The sequence below is a fragment of the Xiphophorus couchianus genome, chromosome 23, assembly GCF_001444195.1.
Source record: "Xiphophorus couchianus chromosome 23, X_couchianus-1.0, whole genome shotgun sequence".
NCBI lineage: Eukaryota > Metazoa > Chordata > Actinopteri > Cyprinodontiformes > Poeciliidae > Xiphophorus > Xiphophorus couchianus.
The window spans coordinates 680,001-703,838 of NC_040250.1; the positions used below are offsets into that span (position 1 = coordinate 680,001).

The 23,838-nt window shown below is 41.9% G+C and overlaps 1 protein-coding gene across 1 annotated transcript in view; it reads right to left on the minus strand.

Annotated features, from left to right (window-relative positions):
* The window catches only part of slit3 (slit homolog 3 (Drosophila)), a 207,294-nt gene that overhangs the window by 153,105 nt on the left and 30,351 nt on the right, over nt 1-23,838 (minus strand). The gene's annotated exons all lie outside the window — the stretch shown is intronic.

Below are 23,838 nucleotides of genomic sequence, written 5' to 3' on the forward strand. Positions count from 1 at the left end.
CACACACACACACACACATACACCTGCCTGCGGCGCTGCGGGACTGCGCTGCGGGCTGAAACGGGTCGGTGGGCCGCAGCCATGCAGACACACGCAGACTTCCTGTCGGTCCGCCTGGCTCTGCTCTCACGTCCCCACAGGGGACCGCAAACCCCCAGGCCTCCAGACACCAGCTGATCCGATCGGGTCGGGATGAGCAGATAGAAAATGAAATCTCATTATTTTACCACCAGATTTGATTTTAATTATATTTTTTCTTGCTTTTGTTTGAAAAATGAAATAAAAAGTGTTTTTTATTTCATTTTTCTCTTCTGAGTTTTATGACGGAGAATCAAGACGAATCTGTGAGAATTTTTCTAAATTACAGGAACAGAAGAATAAAGAAGCAGTTTTATCAGAAAAACAATTTAAGATTACAAGAAAAAAGTTATTTTAATGAGGAAAAAGCTTTTAGTTATCAAGACCTCAGCCTGATTCTTTCCTCAAAATAAACTCAGCGTATCATTTAAACTGATAATAACAATTTAATACTAATGTGTTAAAAAGTAAAAAGAAACCAAAGTATAACTTCACAAAACGCTCAATATACCTTGTTTTACTTTTTATGACCTTTTGTGTAAATTTAATTCTTTCTCCTCCTAATTTTATGATTAAATTTTGGTGAATATTAATAATTCATTTTTATGATTATGATTATATTCTTGTAGCCCAGTGATAAACTGAGGTTATGGTAGTTACTATTTCTTAAGGTTAATTTTACATAGTTCAAAATAAGATACAAGTATATTGAAAGTAAATTACTGTTTACTCAAACATACATTGGTGAACAACTAAGTGTTTAGTATTCTTCTTCCTGAAAGAAATACATTGGTAAACAGATAACTAGTCAAGGCCCTCTTGACCTTGTGTGCATTGATTTTTTGTCACTTGAGTCGGACTCACAGGGGTTTTCCAACATCCTAGTAGTGACAGATCATTTTACACGATATGCCCAAGCTTTCCCAGCTAAGGACCAAACAGCTGCCACGGTGGCAAAGATCCTTTGTGAGCGTTACTTTGTCCATTATGGACTCCCAGTAAGAATACATTCGGACCAAGGGAGGGATTTTGAAAGCAGGCTGATCCGAGATCTCTTGAAGATGCTTGGGATTCGTAAGTCAAGAACGTCTCCCTATCATCCGCAAGGAGACCCACAGCCCGAAAGATTCAACCGTACACTTCTGTCAATGCTTGGAACCCTTGATCCAAAGCAAAAGAACAAGTGGAGTCAAAAGATAAGTCAGTTGGTTCACGCCTACAACTGCACTCAAAATGAGGCAACAGGGTACTCGCCCTACTTGTTAATGTTTGGACGAGAGGCCCGGCTACCTATAGACATATGTTTCAGTGTGTCGGATGAAAGTCAAAAGTCTGTCTCCTATCATTAGTATGTCACCAAACTGAAGAAAGATCTCGAGAGAGCTTATGACTTGGCGACAGAGACAGCTGACAAGAATCATAAACGGAACAAAGCAGCCCACGATAAGCGTGTGAAAGAACAAGTTCTGGAAAAAGGGGACAGAGTTCTACTGAAAAACTTTGGTGTTGCAGGAAAACAAAAGCTGAAAGCCAAATGGAGACCCATACCCTATTTTATTGTGGATAAATTGCCCAATCTCCCCGTTTACAAGATTAAACCTGAACGAGGTGGGGGTGCAGAGAAGACGGTTCATCGGAATCACTTGTTGCCTATTGGATACCTTGTGAGACTTCCATTGGATGACAGTGGCACAGAACCACCAGAAAGATGCAGAACAAGAGCGCAACAAAAGGTGGGTGGACGCCTGAAGTCTTCCAACAATGAAGAGGAAATGTACCCAGAATCAGAGTACGAGGAGGTATTCTTACCCAAGCCACAGGGTGTCGATTTGGATGGACTACTGACTCATCCAGAGTTGTCCAACAGAATATCTGGGCTCACTATCAGTGAAAGTGATAAAACAAGATCAGTCCAGGATTTGGGAGAACTGGAGGCAGTCTCTAGTACCTATTCAGACATTACTGCTATTCCTGATCCAACCCTTGATCCAGTGGAGGAAACAGACCTCTATCCACCACAGATCCCTGCTAAAAGATCACAGAGAGTTGCCCGACCTGTAGTTCGGTTGAGCTACGATGAACTCGGAAAGCCTTCTGACCAGCCGGTGACAGTCTTCAGCCATGGAGTGTTGGTGGGAAGTGGAATCTACCAAGTCCCTAGAAGCCAGTTTTGCCATACCTTCTGGTGCCACCCCATGGCCATGTGTGAAACATGTTCTAGGCCGAGTTCTTATCAAAACTGTCCTCTGTTAGTTGTCTCTCGTTAATTTTGATGGGGACATCAAAACCTTCTAGAAGGGGGAAGATGTAGCCCAGTGATAAACTGAGGTTATGGTAGTTACTATTTGTTAAGGTTAATTTTACATAGTTCAAAATAAGATACAAGTATATTAAAAGTAAATTACTGTTTACTCAAACATACATTGGTGAACAACTAAGTGTTTAGTATTCTTCTTTCTGAAAGAAATACATTGGTATTTTCCTTCACCTTAATAGTTGAATAATATAAAGGTCACTATTGAGTAATTATCTTATTTGATGATTAAAACTATTGTTTGTTAGTGAGCTATTGTTTAAATATTGTAACTGAAAGAAGCAGTGTGACGTAAGCTGCACTGCGCATTCTCTGATCTCACCATTTTCATTGGCAGTGGGGACAGTTTGTCCGGTGCGGGATGGGGATTGGTGGAGAGGAGGAGAAGGCGGGAGCAAGGGAGAGAGTGGTAAGGGTGGAGAACGGAGGCGGACGAGGAGAAAAAAAAAAGACAATAACAAAAGAGGAATAAATAAGAAAGAGAAGAGAGACGAAAAGGAGAGACAAAGGGACAACAGGACGAGAGAGCACGGAAGTCGGGAGAAGTTGAAGGAGTTCGGTTGACGCTGGAGGGACGAGCCAAGAGGGGACCGGAGCAAGTGGTCGCGACGGACTTCGGGCTAAGCTAAGTGGGCTAACGCTTTAGCGCCACGGTCCTGCGGCAGCCGTTGAGCCGCTGCGAAGTTGAGAGGAGGGAGGCATCTCAGCGTTTCCTATGTTTTCCCCGAATTGCACCGCTCTCAAATTGTTTCTTTCCTTCGTCCTCCCTCTGGGATTTCAACGTCTACTCCTCGTTGGTCACAGGCCTGCACCGTTGGGTTTTCTTGGGTTTTTCCCATTTCTCCACCACCATTTGAAGGTCGTGAGTAGAACTGACTGTTCAGGACGATATATTAGCTTGGACATTGTTTGTGAACATTAAGTGTTTAGTGGGCCTGCCTTATGTGCTGCCTTATGTGAAAAGTATATGTTGTTTTCCATTTTTTGTTTGTTTTGTTTTCCTAAAACTTAAAAGTATTCACAGCTTACAGTTCAATGGTGATTAACAGTGAGGGTTCCCTGTCACAGTAGTTAATAAAGTGAAGCTGAGTAATTTTGCCTGAATTTCTATTTCTCTGGGTCATATTTGTTACAAACCAGGTCAGTGGTATTACCTACATAATGGGGTACCTCATTGATATCGAACCCAAGCACCCACCATTTTAGTTTTTTCTCATAGAGTGGTTTAAGGTGCTACATTCTTGTTAAATGTAATTTTATTCTCGATTATTTTGAGATTATTAATGATTAAATAAGACTGGGTCTGGGTCGGTCCGGGTCGGTCCGGGTCGGTTAACCAAAACCCCGGTCAAGTTTTCCTCCTTGCAAACATCAATCATGTGACATTTCTCCTCAGTGAAGCAGTGAGGCTCCTCCCTCCTTCTGCGTGTGTGTGTTGGTGTGTGTGTGTGTGTGTGTGTTGGTGTGTACGGGTGTGTGTGTGTTGGTGTGTGTGTGTGCTGGTGTGTAGGGGTGTGTGTGTGTTGGTGTGTGTGTGTGTACTGAGAGCTGCAGAGATGTCCAAAGTGACAAAAGCAATTGATCAGTGAAATAGGTCATCTTGCTGCTCTGAGAGGCGACCCCTGGGTGTGAATACTTTCTGCCTACACTGAGACGACACCAAACAAAACCGGCAGTCATGAATTTCACTGACGGAGCCGGAGAACCGCGTGGACTGAAAGGAACTCCAGTTATCCCAAAAATCCCAGAGGACAACCAGGCGGATTGTCTCTGCGTCGGAGCTGCGCGTCTGAAACGTGATCGAAAACGTCCAGACTGTCAGAAAAACCTGAGAGAAAAGAACCAGAACCAGAACCAGAGCCAGAACCAGAGGGAACGTCCTCCACTTCCTCACAACAACCGACCTCCAAACAGAAACTCATCAGGAAAAACCTTCAGAGACCCACGTTTACATTTCACCCCAAAAAATGAAACCAAAACAAAAGCAGGGATGAGAGACGGAGCTGCAACGACTCCAACCAGAACCGGGCTCTGTAATTACACTGATATGTTTTAAATGATGAGCCTGGAATGCACACACACACACACACACACACACACGGTGTCTGCCGCTCCAGACTTGGCGGGCCTTCAAAGCGGCTCGTTTGGAGCCTCGTTCCCGTCACTCGGATCTGTCCGTGAGCGCGGTGGGTCCGGCGTTCCAGGAAGTGAGACGGGGGGCGCTAACGAGCTAATTAAAGTCAGAGCGTCCTCCAGAGACACAGGGACGACCTCAGAGGCAGCATCGGTTCGCCGCCTCTCACAACCAAATAAGTGAAATTCTTCCAGCCTCTAAACGTCCCACAATCCTTTGTGTCTGAGAGCGTGATGTCAGCGATGTCACAGGACCGGATCCGATTGGATTTTACCGCTTTGGTTTCCAAACTTTATGACTCAAAGTGTCTTTTAGATGAGGTTATTAATATGTAGATTTGGTTTGATGTGTTGGTGCAGTGAAATATTTTAGCTACATGACGCAGCTAGGACAGATATCTGGAGAATGAGGGTCTGTGGGTGTCGTTTGTGAGCATAAAGTTCATAAAAGAGGAAAAAGCTTCCTTTACCTGAGGTTTTACATCTACTAATGTTAAGTTATTAATGTCCACTTTCTCCAAACCACAGCTGTTTTCTCTTTGTGTCTGAGCCAAACAAAGAATGTTTGCCTCCATCTGTTTTACCTTTAGCATTATTAGCTTGTAGCAAAATTTAAATCCAAACTAAATGTTGTGGGAAACTGACTCAAAGCGTTTGGTTTGTGTGACCAGCTGCCTTTTTGTGTGCATATAGTATTTTGCATAATTCAAATATGTCTGTAATAGTTTTCTCAGCTTAACAGCTAATTTTCATTTATGTGAACACAGCAGATCTTGATGCTCAATTCCAAATATTTTTAGTTTAAATAAAATTTTTCTGTGTGATTCATTCTATCAATTAATATAGAATAGAATAGAATAGAATAGAAGTACTTTATTCATCCCAGCAGGGAAATTACTTCGCAGTTACAGCATAGAGACAAGACAAGAGACAAGACACAATAACAACGTCCGGGTGTTTAGTCTGGAGTTTGGCTGCAGCAGAGCTGATGACGTCACAGGCCACCGCTGCATCAGCTGATGGGGGAATGTAAACAGCGATCAAAATGGCGGACGTAAACTCCCTCGGTAAATAACACGGCCGCATTCCCACAGCCAGAAGTTCAATGTCCGGGCTACAAATCTGTTCCTTCCCGTTAACATGGCCGGGATTACACCACCTCTCACTCACATAAAGTGCAATCCCGCCGCCCCTCTTCTTCCGACTCTTGGAAAAGTCCCTGTCCCCGCGCACCAAGGAAAATCCAGGGACCTCCACGCTGTATTCCGGAATGAGCGAGTGCAGCCAGGTTTCCGTGAAGCAGAAGATACTGCACTCCCAGTACTCCTTCTGGGTCCTAACCAGCGCCGTGAGTTCGTCTGTCCAGTTTACCAAAGACCTCACGTTCCCCACAATAATTGCCGGTACCGCTGGCCTGCGCCGTCTCCTCTTCTACCTCCGTTTAACTCCAGACCCGCAGCCCCGTCGTCTCCTCCGTAACTCCTCCGGGACCACAGGCCCGTCTCCGGGCAGCAGCAGAGGCCCACACAGCGCAATCAGCCGTTCACGCGAGCAAACAATGCCGCTACTCCGCTCGGTGAGGTTCTCTGCAACCAAGAGTATAAAAAGTAGCAGACGAACGCGGAGAACATCGACAGAACCACATCCAGCCATTGTGGAAAGCCCAACTGATGATTCATGGGTTCTTCAAGCACGGATCCTTAATCGGTTACAGCAAATATACACAGACAAACACACACGACGGGAGCTGCATCTGCAGGCAGCCAGCTGCGCCGGCGCCATCTTGACGAAAAACGTGCTACAATACAACTACAATCAGACTTGTTTGTGAGCAATCTGCAATCCAAATACACAGAAGAACAACGAAGCCGTCCCCCAGCAGTGTTCTGTTTACAGCAGTAAAGATGGCCGTCGCAGCGCTCTGTTTAAGGCAGTAAAGATGGCCGCCGCAGCGCTCCGTTTAAGGCAGTAAAAATGGCCGCCGCAGCGCTCCGTTTAAGGCAGTAAAGATGGCCGCCGCAGCGCTCCGTTTAAGGCAGTAAAGATGGCCGCCGCAGCGCTCCGTTTAAGGCAGTAAAAATGGCCGCCGCAGCGCTCCGTTTAAGGCAGTAAAGATGGCCGCCGCAGCGCTCCGTTTAAGGCAGTAAAGATGGCCGCTGCAGCGCTCCGTTTAAGGCAGTAAAGATGGCCGCTGCAGCGCTCCGTTTAAGGCAGTAAAAATGGCCGCCGCAACGCTGGAACTGGAGGACATTTTAAATATCCAAAATAAGTAAACAAAAGAAACAACACATAAAATTAATTATTAAGTCTCTATAAACTAAATTGTTCAGTTGAGACCAAAACTCCAGACTGAAAACTTTTATCATCCAGATTTTGGTGAAAAGAGAAAAACAACAAGTCATGCAAATGTAAATTATTGAGTTGGTTTTAGTTGTCAATGCGATTAATTGATTTATTGGTTATTGCCACCGGCCTTTTCAGAAGCAATCCTGATTTTCAGATCCAGTTTGACTCGACAATCCTTCTCCTTTCCAAACTGAGATCTCAGCAGTTTGTGATGTAACAGCTTTAATCGGTTCATTTTCTACTCCAGTCAGCAGTAGAAACTGAATATTCATTAGTTTTGTTGCGTTCTGAAACCTGAAAGCAGCACAGAGCAGCAGAGACCTCCCTGCTTCCTTCAGCGTGTTGCTTCATCAGAGGACAACGCAGCAACATGACTGAACAACATTCCTGAGCACCTTTTAGAAAACATCCTGACCACATGCGCTGCGCTCCAGAGGACACATGTTCTCCTGGATGTTGGGTCTGATGGGAGCCACATGCCCACTGACTCACAGCAAATATGAAAGAAATGCCAAACACGCCACAGAGAGGATAACAGGAGTTACGACACGAACCGAAACCCTGACAGGAGGAGAGCTGAGTTCATGGAGACGCGGGAAGCAACCGACTTACTGAAGCCGATTCATTCGCTCCAAATGTCAACGACTAACACGTTACGGACTTCACCGCCAGCCGGCGCTGCATCGGTCCATTCCGACGATTAATCAGATTAATCAGCAACTGATTTAGTAGTTGATTAATTGTTAACGCTAAATAAATGCCATTTGCTAAAAGAGCAACACTCAGAGCAGTAACTAGGCCAAAACTAAAAGTTTACCTAAACAAGCTTCTTTATTCAGAACCAAGTTAAACTCTGCAGATCCACCAGAACCACCTGAAGTCCAGACCGTTTCACCTGACCTCCGACTCCAGTTAGACAAACAAACATCTATTTAATTGATTCAAGTTTCTGGGCTCCAACTGAAATTAAGTATGTCTTGGTTTTTATTTACCATCTTTTATATTCTATTGCAAATTTTATTATAATTTTTTATGATTTTATATCAAACATCAAATTATTTCTTTTTTATCCTTTATCTACCTGTGAAGCTCTGAGGTTGTTGTAAATAAGCGTTGGCCTGATTTAGGAGCAGTTAGCTCCAGGAGTCCAGATTTAGCCTCTGGTTACGACCCACAGGGTGTCAGGCTGACTGGACGGCTGCATCCTGGTCCACAGCTGTCAGGCTGAGTGAATCTGCAGCAGAAACATCAGATGCCGGTCAGTAAAGCTGCGGCCAGTGACATCATGTCTTGTTTAACCACATGAGAGGGACCAGGCCGGGATTCAGGCCTTCTCTGCTCCACTGCACGTCTGACGCGGTTTATTTAAGCTGCTGTTACAAACTGAAGCCTGTTTATTTGCGCTGCTCTGCAAGTGTCTGTTTCCCCAACGCTCCTTGAACGCCTCCTCTACTCACCCCAGACCGTCAGCCAGGAGCAGCAGCACCTGGCCTGAGTGTTAATACGAGAACTCAAACGATTAATCGTGATTATTCATGACAACTAATCAGGATTTATCACAATTAAACCTGATTAACCATAAATAATCATTGATTAAACAGGATTATGATTAATTATTGATTAAACATTATTAATGACTAATTAATTATTATTAAACATCTTTAACTGTGATTAGTTGTTGATTAATCATGATTAATTGCTTTAATTCTAATATTAATACGCAGGCCAGGCGTTCCTGTGATTAGTCACGATTATTCAATAGTTAAAATAATTGTTAACAAATTTAGTAATCGATTGTTTACTGGAGATTTTTTTTAAAAAGAACACACACTGTAATTAAAGAAAACTGTTGAAATTATTTACATATTTTGCATCAACAATAAAAATAATCTTCTTTGTGAATCTGTTCAACTCAGATCTGTTCTACTTTATGCATCTACAAATGATCAAGTGTTCACTAAAATGCTTTTATTGCATTAAAACATTAATTTTCTTAGAACTGAATTGTTTATTTTTTTCCTTTAATTAATTTTTAATATAGTATAAAAAGACTTAAAAGAAAAATCTGCAAAATATCTCATTTTTAAATCGGATTAACCAATAGAATAATCAATTAATCATCAGAATAATGATAGGATAATTGATTTCTAAAATAATGTTTTAGTTAATAAGAAGGACGGACGATGAATGGGTTTTACCGTCGGTCTGCTGCTGGTCGTTTTTCACATATTCTAGTGAATCCAGGCATAACTTTGCCTTTGCATTGTTGCACAGATTAACATTGTTCCAACATGAACATGTAGGCATAAGGAAAATGTCTCCTGTAATATTTCTGTCTGAAATCATTCATGTTGATTTGGTTTCTGGGTCCAACAGGAGGAAACAATGTGCTGACAAGCTGCTCAGTCAGCTCCCTAATCCAAAGGAAAACATTTATTCAGGCTTTCGCTGCCATTTGTGTGCCACTGTGGTTTGTGAGTAATGAATTCTGGTTAATCCCCAGATTCACACCAAGTTCCTGAGTCACCAGCAGAAAACCACAGGATCCTGTGGATCTGCTGCCACCAGCGACCCAGCAGGAAGCCCGAGCGCAGCGGAGGCCCTGCTGGCGGTTTCCACGTCTGCAGAGGCTTCGGATGTTTTCATGACGTAACTCTGGACAGGTTTAAACTTCTGCTCATTCGGTTTACTCACACTACATATTTCTCCCAGGGAGCTTTCTGACAAGCATGCAGACAATAAGACATCAACAAATGATTATTTATCGATTATTCTGATGATTAATTGATTAATCGGGTAACATAAGTGTTTCATATTATGAAGGTTTTTCAGTTAACCTTTCAATCTTTTTATATATTAGAAATACATTAAAATGCAAATAATTCTGTTTATTTTTGAAGTCGTTTCAATAATCGATTAATCGCTATCATTCACATCTTCTTAATACACACAAGCAGCTGTTAAACTGAAACCATTTCCTGCCATCGTTGTGGCGCCCGCTCTAACGCAGCACCCTCTCCTGATTGTTGGTCTGCCTTTCCTCCGTCTCTCTGAGGCTGCAGGGTTTGTTCCTGTGCTGCTGACGGTTCGATGCCGTTCGACCCAAACTCTGCATCAGAATCCTGCTGGAACCCACTGCGTGTTTTTCTTTCTCCCTCCCACAGAAACTTTATCTGCTCACGGCAGAATATGCATCATGAATCATAAACCACAGTTATTTCATTTATTTATACAGGAACTGATGTTTTCAGGACTTTCTCTATATAACCAGTGCTCTAATGCTGATGTATGAAATCTGAGTGAATTATTCTCCAATTCAGCCTGGTGACATCAAAACAATCAGTTTTCATTTTCCCAGCATATCTGAACCAATCTGGCTGTGGATGTAAACACAATAATCAGGCTGAACATAACAAACCGTGTGGAGAGCTGAAGGCCTCTTCACACCAAGGATCATCATCATCATCATCACTGAGCTGCTCTCAGTTCATGTAAACCCGGAGCCACTTTCCTGTTTCCACCTGAAACGATGCTGACGCCGTTTCACATGTTTCCACGGAAACGAGGAGCCACAACGCAACAAAACTGGGAATGCACCGATCCCCTTTTTCATTTCCAACACCGATATCTGAGGTTTGGTATCGGCCAATACCGATCTGTTACAGAAAAACAACAAACTTAAAATGTTTCTTTTATAAAAAAAACCATAAACATAGTGAATCACAAATCTATTTAATAACTATCCAGCAGAACAGCTCAGTTAAAAACACCAAGAGCTTCACAAAGTTTGGTCAAAACACGTAAAAACAACTTTAACTGGTTAACAGCTAGGACAGGAAAACAACTGATAAAGAAAATGAATTTGACTAAATTGGTCAAATATGTAAAAATAAACAGCAGCAAATCTTCCAAATGTTTCAGAAAGTGCAACTAGAAATTCTAAATATAATGTAAAATAAATAATAAAGCATAACATAGAATCAGACTGAATAGATCCGCTCTCATGGAATGGGAACATTGATCCCTGATCTAGAATTGTTTTCAATATCGAGATCAATATAGATATTGATATCAGATCGGTGCATCGCCAAACAAAACATTTGCATTTTACTGACGTCAGGTAAACAGAACACATTCTGCACCACGGCTCTACATTCATCACATAGATGCAGCAGATTTGCCTGACTGCTAAGCAGCTAATGCTAGCGCGACTCAAACATCACAGGACTGACCTCATGCTAAGCTATGCAGATGCTCTGTCTGCGCTGACGAAGATCCGCTCACACCGAACACTCAGAGTGGCTCCAACTGAAGGCAGAACGACCCATTTTCTGATTTATTCCCATCAGAGTTATTTCACCACTTGGGGGCGCTCATGCAGCATCAAACTTTAATCACTGAATGTTTGTTTGTTTAATCTTTAGTTTACCAGGAACAACCCACTCATTCAAATGTTTTACCAGTGAATCGCGCCACACGGAGGTAAGAGAACGTTCATAGCAAAAACAGAAAAAGGTTCAATGAATGAAACGTTCTTCATTTAAAACATTTTCAGACAGATGCTTCCCTCTCAAGATCAGTAAGAACAGCTCTAGTGACACCAGTAACTTCTGGTTTATTTATTTCTGAAAACTGAAAGGATTTCTTTCCATGTTCAGTTTGGACTTTAGGCACCAAAAGCAACAAAAATTATTATATAAAGGCCAAAAATTAGGAAAGGTTCACTGCAAAGGTAACATCCCAGTCCTGAACTCTGTAACCAGACAAACTCTGAACTTCAAGTTCCACAAAATGAAACTCATTCCTTTCAGTTCACAACAACATAGTATGAATTATGTGACAGGAAGCTGCAGCTTTAGGCACCAGGTCTTGTCCTTCGTTTGTCCTTTACCTGCCTCAAACACGCAGCGGTCCGGCCAGCGAGGAAGAGCTGCAGCGATTCGTGGCTGCTGGATGTGAAGTGGCTCATTGTTTCCTGTGAAGAGCCTGCGGTGCCTCAGTCGCCTTATATAGCAAAGCTACAAATTAGCGGGCAGGCCTCTGGAGCCTATTGTCTCTGGATGAAACAAACCGGTCGCAGTCATGCAGCGACACACACTCAAAGCCTGGGGTCCGACCGCAGGGCTGATGCTGCGCTTGTAAAAATGACCAGAATGGAGGATGACAAGTTCAGAGAGAACAGTGTGTGCGGCAGACCGCAGCTGCTCTCCTTCCTGAGTCCTGATGCTGCATGAGGTTAGGTCCATGCAGCTGCAGGAGACGCAACTAAGGCCATGTAACATGATGTAACCCGCCAAAATAAAAGCTGCAGGACCGCATGATAAGAAAAGACAAGAAGAGAAACAAAGAAAATGGAGAAAAGGGAAGAAAATTTCCATATTTCTGTTTAAATCCTAAAACAAGCATTCCAGCTTAATTTGTTTAGTTCAGTCTGACACACATCCCCCCCCCCACACCCCACACACGCACCCCACACACACACACCCTCACAGCGACATCTAAACCCAAACAAGATAAACCTCCATGTTTGCAGTTTCATCTCAGTAACATAGACAAGCTGCCAGGGCTTGGTAGGATCTTTAATTATCGTCTTCAGTCTAAATCATGTTATGTTCATTGTCTCCTTCTGCTTCCTTTGCTCTTATTGGTGGAACCCAGTTTTCCCATTTGTTGCTGCAGCTTGAGGATTCCAGCCCACACTTTTCAGAAAAAACAAAAGAAGGAAAGACAGTTTTCTGGAGGGAGAGTGGTGAACCAAAGGTCAAACTAAAACAGATCTGAAATGATCCTGCAGGCTAAGACAGGCCGGCTGCTTTTAGCCTAAAATCCCGTCTTCACTGCTAATCCAGACGCATTCAGGAAAACTCGATGGAGGACGACCTGCAGTAGGACTTCTACCTTAGAGGAACAGACTGTTCTGCTTCAGATCCGGCCGCCGATCTCCAGACGGAGACGAGGAGGAGGAAAACTCAGCGGCGGGCGTCCGTGTGTTTTGTGTTTGTTTCTGTTTGTATGGGACGTATAAATATATCCGTAAAGGTTTTCAAGTGGCTTTGTGGTGTTCTGGATTTAGACGAGGCCTGGCTGAATCTCCTCTCACCCCATTCATGTGGCGCAGTCCGCATTTCTGCTGAGTCTCACTTCTTCTATAGGCTCTACCGCAGCCAGGCGCACAGTCCCACTCTGTTCTGTCTGGGTGCTGCGGCTCGCTTCAGCTCCTTTTCACTCCGTTTATACACCAAGTATAATAACAGCAGCAGCATCTTTAAAGCTCTTTAAACTGGTGAAATGTCAGAATCCGTCCGAGGTCGACTGGATCCGCCGTTCTGAGGAACCAGAACCGGCTCCTCTGGGGGAATCTCAGAGCGGGACAAATGGTTCCTCCGGTGGGTTCTGGGTCAAAATGTGAGCAGAAAAGCCTACAGGGGGCGGAGCCTATCATCCAAGGCGCGGGACCTAGCCTCCAGGGGGGCGGAGCCTAGCCACAGGGCTGCAGGTGAGAGCCGCACTCCGGCTGCCATGATGCGGAGGGAAAAAGCTACCTAAAAATGATCGATAACATTATTAAAAAATATATGTCCAAAGCCTCAACATTGTGTAAAATATGATCTAAATTATTTATGCAATATACGCTCATTAAACCAGTGGTTCCCAAAGTGTGGGGCGCGCCCCCTAGGGGGGGTCGCAGTGCCATTGCAGGGGGGGCGCGGGAAGCAGTATGGATGAAAAAAAAACAAAAACAGTTACACAGTTAAAGTGTCTCACTGTAAAGATGGTTTGTAGTTTGTTTTGTTGCAACCTGAAGTGTGAAATAAACTTCAGTGGAGTTTGAAAACAAAATATGTGTAAAGGTTTATGTCTGGTTGAACCATGTGGGACCAGTTGATTTTTTTTCCCTTTTTTGGGGGATTTTATTGTAATCATTGGGCCCAGAAAATCTTTGGGAACCACTGGATTAAATGGTGAATTTGCTGTCAGTTTTCCTCTGAAAGTGACACGAAGGAGAAGCTAACCTGCTTCCCTAGCAACCAGCTGCGTGGTTGCTAGGGAAAAATAATCAACATTCAACCAATCAGCGTCGGGCGCTCAGACTATAGAAGATGCCAGAAAGTTTTGGGTTGCCATGTTTTATAAGCTTTAACCTCCACATCGCTCTGCTCTTCACTTTGCTCTGGTCATCAGATGCTAATGTTGCTAACATTTCTACTGTTTGCTGGTGCTGTTGTTGCCTGTGAGTTTCTGCTGCTGTTTTCGTGCTAATGTTTGGCCGGTCTGAGCGCTGAAGTCCTGTTTGCTGACTCAGATCTATGAACGTTCATATCTGGTAGATTTATCCAGATAAATCCAGACGGTTTGCTTGGTGTTAACCAGCAGAACCTGGTTCAGTCCTTCTGACTCCAGAGTTAAACTGATGTGATTATTTCTGTTGTTTCAGGTAGAAATCTTCTGCTGTCATTAGTTGATTCTCTGATGTTTGTTCAGAGTTCAACTTCTATTATCTGTTGACACTGATTTAAAAATTAAATCCTTTATATTTTGCAGGTTACTGAACATTTGACTAATTTACTATCGCCGTGATAGCGATGTTTCTTCAGGCTCCAGGATGGTTTTTATTTAGACGTTGGCTTTGTTGTCTTTCTTCATATTTTGCTGGATGAAGAATTTTATGTTATTGTGGAACTGCAGACATTTTCTTACTTTTCATTTGAATCCACATGCTGGACTAGGAAGGAAAATCCCAACATGAAGTTTTTTCACCAGCCGCCCCTGGACTCCATCATGAGTACAGAGTAAAAAAAGTTGGAATTCATTCAAAAACCACAATTGACTGCAATAAAAAAACTGCAGCCACGCTGACTTCATAAATGCAGGTCTGACAATGAAACTCAGATAGTTCTGTGCGGCACGGTGCGGCGCGGCGGCCCTCTCTGCTGCCACTAAACGGTTAAAGCTGAGTGAGAGTTGCCAGTCGCAGTGATAGTGGTGTTTCTGCGCGACCTGATCCGGCTCCAGGATGGTTTTCATTTAGTCAGATGTTGGCTTTGTTTTCTTGACTCATGATGTCAGAGCGAACGGAGCCATTTAGCCCCTTCCAGCCAGCAAGTTACGCCACAGTAACTTAATGACAAACAGGCAAACCGTGAGTTAGGCTCTAAAGGTCACTGCATGAAGCTGGATGAAAGTCTTCTGAACTACAACATTTTCCACAGTAAAATGTGCAGAAAAAGGTTTATCCTAAAGAGATCTTTTTGATGTTTAAAACCTGGATGTTCACTTATGCTTTGTGAGGTTTTTACTCCACTAGTTCAGTGATTTAAATGTTCACATTATGAAGATAAAGTGGATGACGTTACAGCACTCTGAGGTCTTCATTCTTTGCTCACATTCGAACCCGTTGCTGTGCAGAAATCCCAGCAGTCTTTGCAGGAACGTGTCGATCCGAGACAAACGAGGCGACAGGACGGGTTTGTTTCTGAGGGACATGAAGTCCACGTCTGCAGTATTTCTGTTTCTATTGCTGTAACACTGAGGCGCAGACTGTTTGTGGCTCATCCATTCATGTGTTTGACTGTTTATAAAACGCTGGTTACATCAGAGAAATAACAGTTTTGGTTCATTTGTAACAATAAGACTTCATTTAAACAGTATTAATCATGGGAGTCGAAGTGGAAGAAGGGTGAGGCCCCACATGTACCGCTGTCCCCGTACAGGGAAGTGCAGCTCTCAGGTCCCATGGATGCCTGTTGGCGTGTGTGTGTGTGTGTGTGGGTGTGTGTGCGTGTGTGTGTGTGTGCAAAGCAGACATTAACCAGTCCTTCCCATGTAGTTCGTAGCCATAATAGTGATCAACAAAGGGCAATAGCTGTAGACCTCCCAGAGAGACAAAGACCGACTGAAATGTTCCCACTGATCTCCAGGCATTAAACACTAATCACATATTGGTGTTTAATCAGTGTAGGAGTGTATGTGATGCTCTCTAGTTCAAAATACATGGAAAGATCAAACTCAAACCAGAAAATGCTCAAATGAACAGAGATTCCTTAAAACATAAGATTATATAAATTAAAGCTTTAAAATATTCATGAAAACACATTTCAACTATCAGGAGCAGCTTAGAACAAGTACAAAACCTTTAAAAATTGGGCTTTAAAAGTTGTACAGTGTTTGCAGATGCTCTAAAAAACTGATTTATTAAACTTTACTGTGAATAAAAACAGGAATATTTCTACGTTCTCCTAAATTATTGATAAACTCTGGTTTCCCAAACCATCATCAACCGTCTCATCTTGTGACCTGTTTGCTACACTCCAGTAAACATCAGTCTGTGTTTATTTTCATGTTTCATGACAGAAAAGTCTTCCTGCTATCTGATCAAAGTCTTGCTCTCTCTCACCTTCTCACAGCCCAAATAAACAGCAGAAAGCTGTTTCTTTCTGGGAGCTTCTTCCATCTCTGTTCTTTGCTCAGTAACAGCATCCACACCGAGGAGTGTTGGTATCAGGAAGACCCGGTAGCTCTTCCCTGAGGTGCGTTCACTGACTGGGTTTTTAATCGTCTGATTTCTTGGTGCATCTGTAAAAACCTAAGTATTTAATAATCACTGGGTTGAACTGCTGAGGAAAGGCTCTTATTTAGTTCGCTGTGCTCTCACTGCTGAAGCCAACCACATTAGCTCTTACACAAAAACAAAGCAGGAAGCCAGAACCAAACTGCCAACGTTAAAAAAAAATCCTGTTGGAAAAATAAATCATGTGAAATAAAAGCCAGATCATCCGTTCATTCTGTCAGAACGGAGAGAAAACACAAGGCAACAATCAACAAAAGCTTCTTTTTCCTCCAATTCAGGCAGAATGAAACTCACGCTTTACTCTCTTAATCTCTCCCGTCTCCTCCTATGTCTTCATTTCTTCTCGTCTTTTCCCTGTCTTTACCTGTTAGCGTCCCACCCCTCCCTCCTCCCTCCATCATCCGCCTCCTGCTGTCTCTCTTTTCTCCACAGCTCTCGCTCCTCTGCAGCTTCCCAGGGAGACGAGTCTGTTTTCGATTAGCGTTCTCATGTAAACCTAAATTGTGATTAAACAAACGCTGCGTAAATGCGTTTGGACCTACAGAGTATCGAGTTTGTCTCTTCCTAAATCAGCGAATGCGCCGGCTGCTCACGCACAGCCGGGACAGGAGACACGTCTGCAAGCAAACTAAATATAAGACATATGCATACTTAGGGCTGGATGCACACATGAGCAAACAACTTGACATGGACAGTAGATTCATACACAAACACAGCCGACTGCACAGATTACGACATGTGGCCTCAATCAGAGCCTGTAAGTCTGCAGAGACGCTCCTGGACGCACGGACAAGCGAGTTGGACCTGGACATGTCCACTTCCTGCAGGAGTAAATGGCTCAGAGGGAAACTCTGACAGTTGCACAGTAGGTTTGTGTACCAGCAGCTCTGCGGCTGCAGCCGCTGTCCAAATCACCTTTATTTGTGAGGAGAAATTATAACCACATGCTGAATCTGAGCTATTTAAGGGCAAACATAAAAATCTCTTGCCGTATAAAAAACAACTGGCTCAGAGCCCCACGCAAACCTTAACAGGGTTTAGCTTGAGGCAAGCTAGCAGTGGAAACGTTGGGTTTAAACACAAACAACAGATTATTGAGCTAATTCAGGGCGTCCAAACGTTCTGCCAGGTGGGCCAAAACATGCACATTACACTCACTTTAGTTTTTTCAAAGTTAAAATGATTCTTTTTAAACCTGTTGGCCAGTAAACCAAACATTTTGCTATTTTAATTTGACAAAACACATTTTTGAAGGAAAGGGAAGAGTAAGTGGATTTAAACTTAAACAGGGTTTTGTGATTTGCCTTGTTAAGAGAAAAGCATCCAGTTTGTAATTTATTCTGGGTTTAACTGGAAAAAACTTTATTCTTAGCAACAAAAACAAACTTCCACCTAAAAGCGCTTACTATTTTTAAACAGGCTTAATGAATTCATTAAAAGCAAGTTTGGCTTCAACAAAATCTGTTTTTGAGTAAAAGTCACTGATCGTATTTATTATTAAATAAAAAGCAAACGCGCATTGATTCCTTTGATTTGTTCCAAACACTTTCAGTTGTAAGAAGATTTGAATTTATTGGTATAAATGAAAAGCCTCCATATGCAAAATCCAACTGCCTGGTTGTTATTGGGTTTCTGTCACACAAAGTCTATTTTAATAGTAAAAACACCAAATATATTTTAATACGTATCAAAATGAGCAGCTTAAGCTAACATCTGAGGACCGTTTCAAACTTTTACCCTAAAAACCCCAAACTAGGAAACTTTAACTACTTGCAGGCCACAAAAGTCAGCAAATTAAAAATCCAAAAATCAGTTGTTTTGTTTTAGTTTTACCTGCTCAATGATTTTTAATAAAATCTGTAAAAAAAAAAAAAAAAAAAAACACAAAATCTTACCAAGTATTTCTGTCCAGGTTTTATCTTGGTTCACTTGAAATAAGACAAAACTATCTTACACTTAACTTTTCAGGAGTTTTTTAAATATTGGTGGAGAATTAACAGCTCCACTGGCAGATTATTTTCCTTGCAGGAAAAAAGTCTTGTTGTGAGGGAAATAATCTGCCTTATTTAAAGTGCACTAAGATACTGGCTCTAAAAACACTTGGTAAGATTTTGTGTTTTTGCAGTGTGTCATTAAAGATCCAGAACATAAACAGACCTCCAGACTTATTAAAAGAAAGCAAACATTTTCCAAATTATCTGTTATTGAAACAAACAATTTCAAAACAATTTGGTCAAAATGTAAATTTAGCCAAAAGATTTTTAACCATACATAAAACTTGGGAGTGTTTTGACGTATTTACAGGTTTGAAAGTGTGCAGCTGCTTATTTACTCCAAGTTCTGTTTGCATCAATAACACTTTAGGACTATTTGTAATTTAGAAGCATAATAAAAGAAAAATAGACTTGAGTTGTTTTGGCAGAAACAGAAATCCTTTTCTGCACCATTAAATATAAAAATTATCCACCCATTTCTATCAATTATATATTTATCTATTGCATTTAATTGCCTATTAAATCGTTTTAAATTAAAGAAAAACACAATAGCTGTTGACGTGTGAACAGAGAATATAATCTAAAAAAACCAACCGGTTTTTCCCACTGTGAGACTCAAGACCTGCAGTTCACAGCAAAGAACCGTTCAAAAGAATCAAATCGCTCATCTGGTTAGAAATATCTATATTTAGACGTTTTCTGCTTTTGTTACATTTTCAGTTAAGAGTTTCCTGTTAACTTCTGTCATGAAGTCATTTATAAACCATCATTAAATCATCTATAAACCATCTATAAATCTATAAATCCTCTGGTTTAATCGCCTCATTCACATCCAGTTCTGTCCTGTTTTTGATATTTCTGAGTTTTAAGTTTCTCACTAATGTCTCATCAGTTTCTGAATTTATATTAAATCCACAGGATTTTTAGGCCACATGGACGAATATGGAGTTTTATCACCATATTTTGTGATAAGGACAAACCTGACGATAAGAACTGTCTATTTTTTTTATTTAACTGTAAGGCTGCAGCTGTGTCACAGCAATCATGGCCCCACAAACACAAACACTGCTGAGAAACATTCCTATTCTTTAGCACAACAGTCACATAAAGTCTGATTTGTGTCACTAAGCTGCCCATAGTAACTGGATTTAATCCTGTTTATTAACATTTATCAATTCTTTGAACAAAACAAAAATAAAAATATCCAAAAACTAAAGATAGTTTTGGGGCTTTTTGTTTAATATTAATTTAAATTTATCTGAATTCTTCTTATGATAAGACGTTTATCACAATAAATGATAAACGATGTGATAAATGTCCACTTCTACCTGTACTTACCACAAATTCATTCCTTCTCAGGTTATTTTAAATAATTTTTAATTATTTTAATGGTCTTAGTTTTTTGAAAACACTGGAATAAAACTGAAAATGAAATCAGATAAATATGAAGAAGAAAAGAGAGTTTCATTAGAGCAGCTCACCAATCAGCAGAGAGGAGTGTATTAATTACCAGCTGGTCCTGAGTAAAGGATTTAAATAGGCCGCCTCACAAACACTGAATTGTTGACCGTTAGACTCCAGCGGACAGTTTTCTGTTCTGCTCCGTTTCTCAGCGTTTACCCAGCGTTGTTCTGCAGCTCGGTCGGGTTAAGTATCCGCAGCGACTGGATCCGATTGTTGTCCTCCCTCTGGACACAAACACTTTCCAGTTCAGCCTCTAAAAAGCCCCTCGGCCTGACAGCCTCTGGCGGCGACGCAGTTCATGGAGTGGCGAAAAACAGTCATTACAACGAAACCCTGAAGAACCCAACAGGATTACCGGAACCGCCCTGCGATGTGACGGTTCTTCCTCAGGTCAGCATGGAAGAGCAGCAGGAAGAAAAACAAATCAAAAGACAAACTCTGACCTGCAGCAGGAGGAAAACTAACCCTGAACATGGTGCTGGCAGCATCATGCTGTGGGGAAATGGACGGAGCTAATGCTCTAAAAATCTGTCAAATTATGAAATACTTTTCACAAAACACACAATAAACTCGAAATTCAACAACTCTGGCTTCCTCATGTAAAACAAACACAAAAAATATTATTTATGTATTAGCGCTGAACGATTAATCGATTTAGTCATGATTAATCAATTATTGAAATAATCTCCAACTAATTTGGTAACTAATCGTTAACTGGAATATGAATCTTCATAAAAAATGCCATTCGCACAAAATCAGAGCAGTAATTAAACAAAAACTGAACAAAAAACAGAAACATTTTCCTCAGTTTTAGCTTCACTTGGTTCAAAATCTCATATTCATCACCTTTTGTTATGCAATTATTAATTGGAGTAGAATTATTTATTTTATACTACTTTTACAGATCAATGTTTTCTATCCGATTAATTAAGGGCCCCACCGGCCCTTTAAGAGCATTCGCCCAAAATGAAAACGAGTTTGATGACATGTGATCTTTTCCATCCAACCTGATAAAAGTTTCAGTGTCAGACGATCAAAGCTTCCAGAAATTGCTTGTTTTAGTCTTTATAAGGAGAAAGTTTCATCTGTTTGTAGCACAGCAGATTAGGTTTTTCATTTTTCTCCACATATAGTCGAGGTAAAAAGGTCGCCTCCACCACAGAAGAACCTGTTTATGTTGAAACATCTCATTTTGTGCTGCTATAAGGACCAAATCACTGCGTATGTTACAGAATATTCATCATTTCGGTGTAATTAGAAAAGTATTTCATGTCCGGAGTCTGATCCAGCCCCAGGCTTCAAGTCCCTGTGGGCCCCTGGCCGACCAATCACACGTAACCCGAGGAGAACCGAGTTGCTCCATGAGAGGAGCTGGCAGCAGCCCAGCGCTGCTCCGCCTGCTGTCAGCATCTCTGCACCAGCATGCAGCTACAGAGGAGACGCAGCGGAACGGGTCCGGTCCGGGTCCGGGTCCAGTCCGGGTCGCTGTTGGACCAGAGACAGGTGGTGAGGACAGCGTCCCTCAGGCTCCCAGAACCACCGACTCCAGGTTTACATCCAAAACAACGCTCTGTGTTTACACCAGGCCTCATGCAGCTCTCAGTGGAAACGTCCTAGTCAAAGTTCAAGCTCACTGAGAGTCTAAGGATGTTTCCCTCCTGATGGTCCGGTCGACCCGGTTCTATTAGAACCAGAACTTCACCATCTGCTCCACCTCCAGTTGCTGTGGTTCCGAGTCAAACCAACCTGTTCCCCTCCTGGCCTGTGGGGGCGCTGCACCAAGAACCACTGAAGGAAATGACACAAAAACCTCTGAAGACACTGAGAGCAACTTCCTTCTTCACCAGATGGAAACAAGATGGAGGCGTCAGATTTTAGTGTTGGAGGATTTCTCTAAAGACGATAAGGCATTTCTGCTGCTAGCGCTAGGCTAACACTAGCATTTGTTTTGGTTGTAATGCCCTGTGCTGTAGTCCACTTCCTGCTTTTAGAGGGGTCAAACCGAACCCACACCGAGGTTTGGAGGACCAGAGGTCAGAGGTCGATTAGCATTCACACCTCACCAACTGGACCGGACTCTCTAAGGAAACGGACTGGAGTTAAATTTAAGCAAACCTCTTAAAGTGCTGGTGTAACTCAGGCTTAAGGGCTCTTAAAGAGACGGCGCTCTCTGTGGGGAAGCAACCACAGACTGCAGTGGCTCCTGGTTCTGGGTTCTTTAGCTAGAACCTGGAAGAACCCTAGGCTCCATCCTGAAGTCACGTTTTCCATTAAAGCGGGAAGTTTTCATGTCTTCATGCTTCATGTGTTGCTTTGTCCAAGCAGAAAAATGAAAGTTCATAAAGAGGTAAATCAGCCAGAAACACGGCCGCCCCTCCTCCTGCTTTTCTTCCCCTGATCGGCGCTCCAGCTCCTTTCCTCTCCAAACCTCAGACCACACGGCTTTAATAGGAGGGTTAAGAGGTAATTCCTATCACACTACCATCATTTAATATCTAACCAAGGCTGACAGGGAGGAAGGCTGCAAATCCAAACCAGAAAGCCACCAGCAGCCCCATCCCCCGTTTCACGTCCTTCTCTACCTTCATCCTGAAACAAAGTTCTGTTCTTTCTGTTTTACACCTACAGACGTTCACATCATCACCTCTTCCTGAGAAAAAGAGGAAAAACTGTCGAGTTTTAGGAGAGAAAATCAGCAAAAGTGACAGAGAAGAAAGTCCAGAGTGTAATTTAACTCCTGCTGATGGGAACGTTGGGATATAAAGAACATGAGATTTATGATGTTAAGTTTGGATCGCATTCATCGCTTTCCGTTCTCCTGAACCGTCCGTGGAGATTCGAGCTAAAAAGGAGGAAAATTCAAACGACGGAGAGCAGTTTCAGGTTTTATGGAAGAACTACGCAGCAGCGTTGTCTCTGCAGCGCACCGCACCGCAACGCAGGGGGCGCTGCAGAGACAACGGCGGCTCCAGGTTCACTGGGTTCAACCAGCTGGAGGCTTCAGAGAAATCTTCACCCAAACCAGAGATTAATAAAACGACCTAAAGCGCTCACACCCAACAACCGGCAGCAGAAATAATTATAATTTATTCCAGTAAAAACTAACAGAAAAAATACTTTATAGCTGCAAAATTACATTTAATTAATTCAAACATAATGAGTGAAAAAAGGTCAGAAAGGTTTCCCTTTATGATTAATTTTATTAATAAGAAACAAACCAGCATGTTTGTAAGTGAAAGTGTGATGTCATCGATGACATCACCTCTGACATCAGAAACTGGTTACTGTTGAAAAGTTGGTAAAAATATTTACTCATCAGCATTCGTAGTTTTTATTTCTCCATCTAAATAAAAATAAATACTGAATAAATAAACAAAATCAATTTTGATGAAAAAGAATAACTGTATAAAAAACATAAATAAGTAAACTTAAAAAAACTAAAGTTAATAAATACAATTACCTAATAAAAAACAAAAATAAAAAAAGTAAAATTAATTACTTAAAATTAATTAATTACTACAGATACAAAATGAAAAACATAATATAAATAAATGTATCAGTTAGTCAATTAAAAAAAGTAAATACTAAAAAATGAACTAAATAAATAAATACCTGTGAATAATTAAAACTGTAACTGTCAGCAGTCATATTGCCTGTTTTCCTATTCGAGCCTCGCTGACACACACACACACACACACACACACACACACACACACACACACACACACACACACACTAATAACTACAAGAACAACCACAGAGATCCAGACTGTAAAACCAGTAAAACCAGTAAGAAGGTTCTTGAACCTGAGCTGACAAAGGAGAAAACAGGCTGATGGAAGAATGAGATGGAGAGAGATTTAAAAAAAGAGAAGAAGAAGAAGAAGTGGGAGGCTTTGCTGCATCACTCTGACCTCTGACCTCTTTGGGAAAACTCTAGA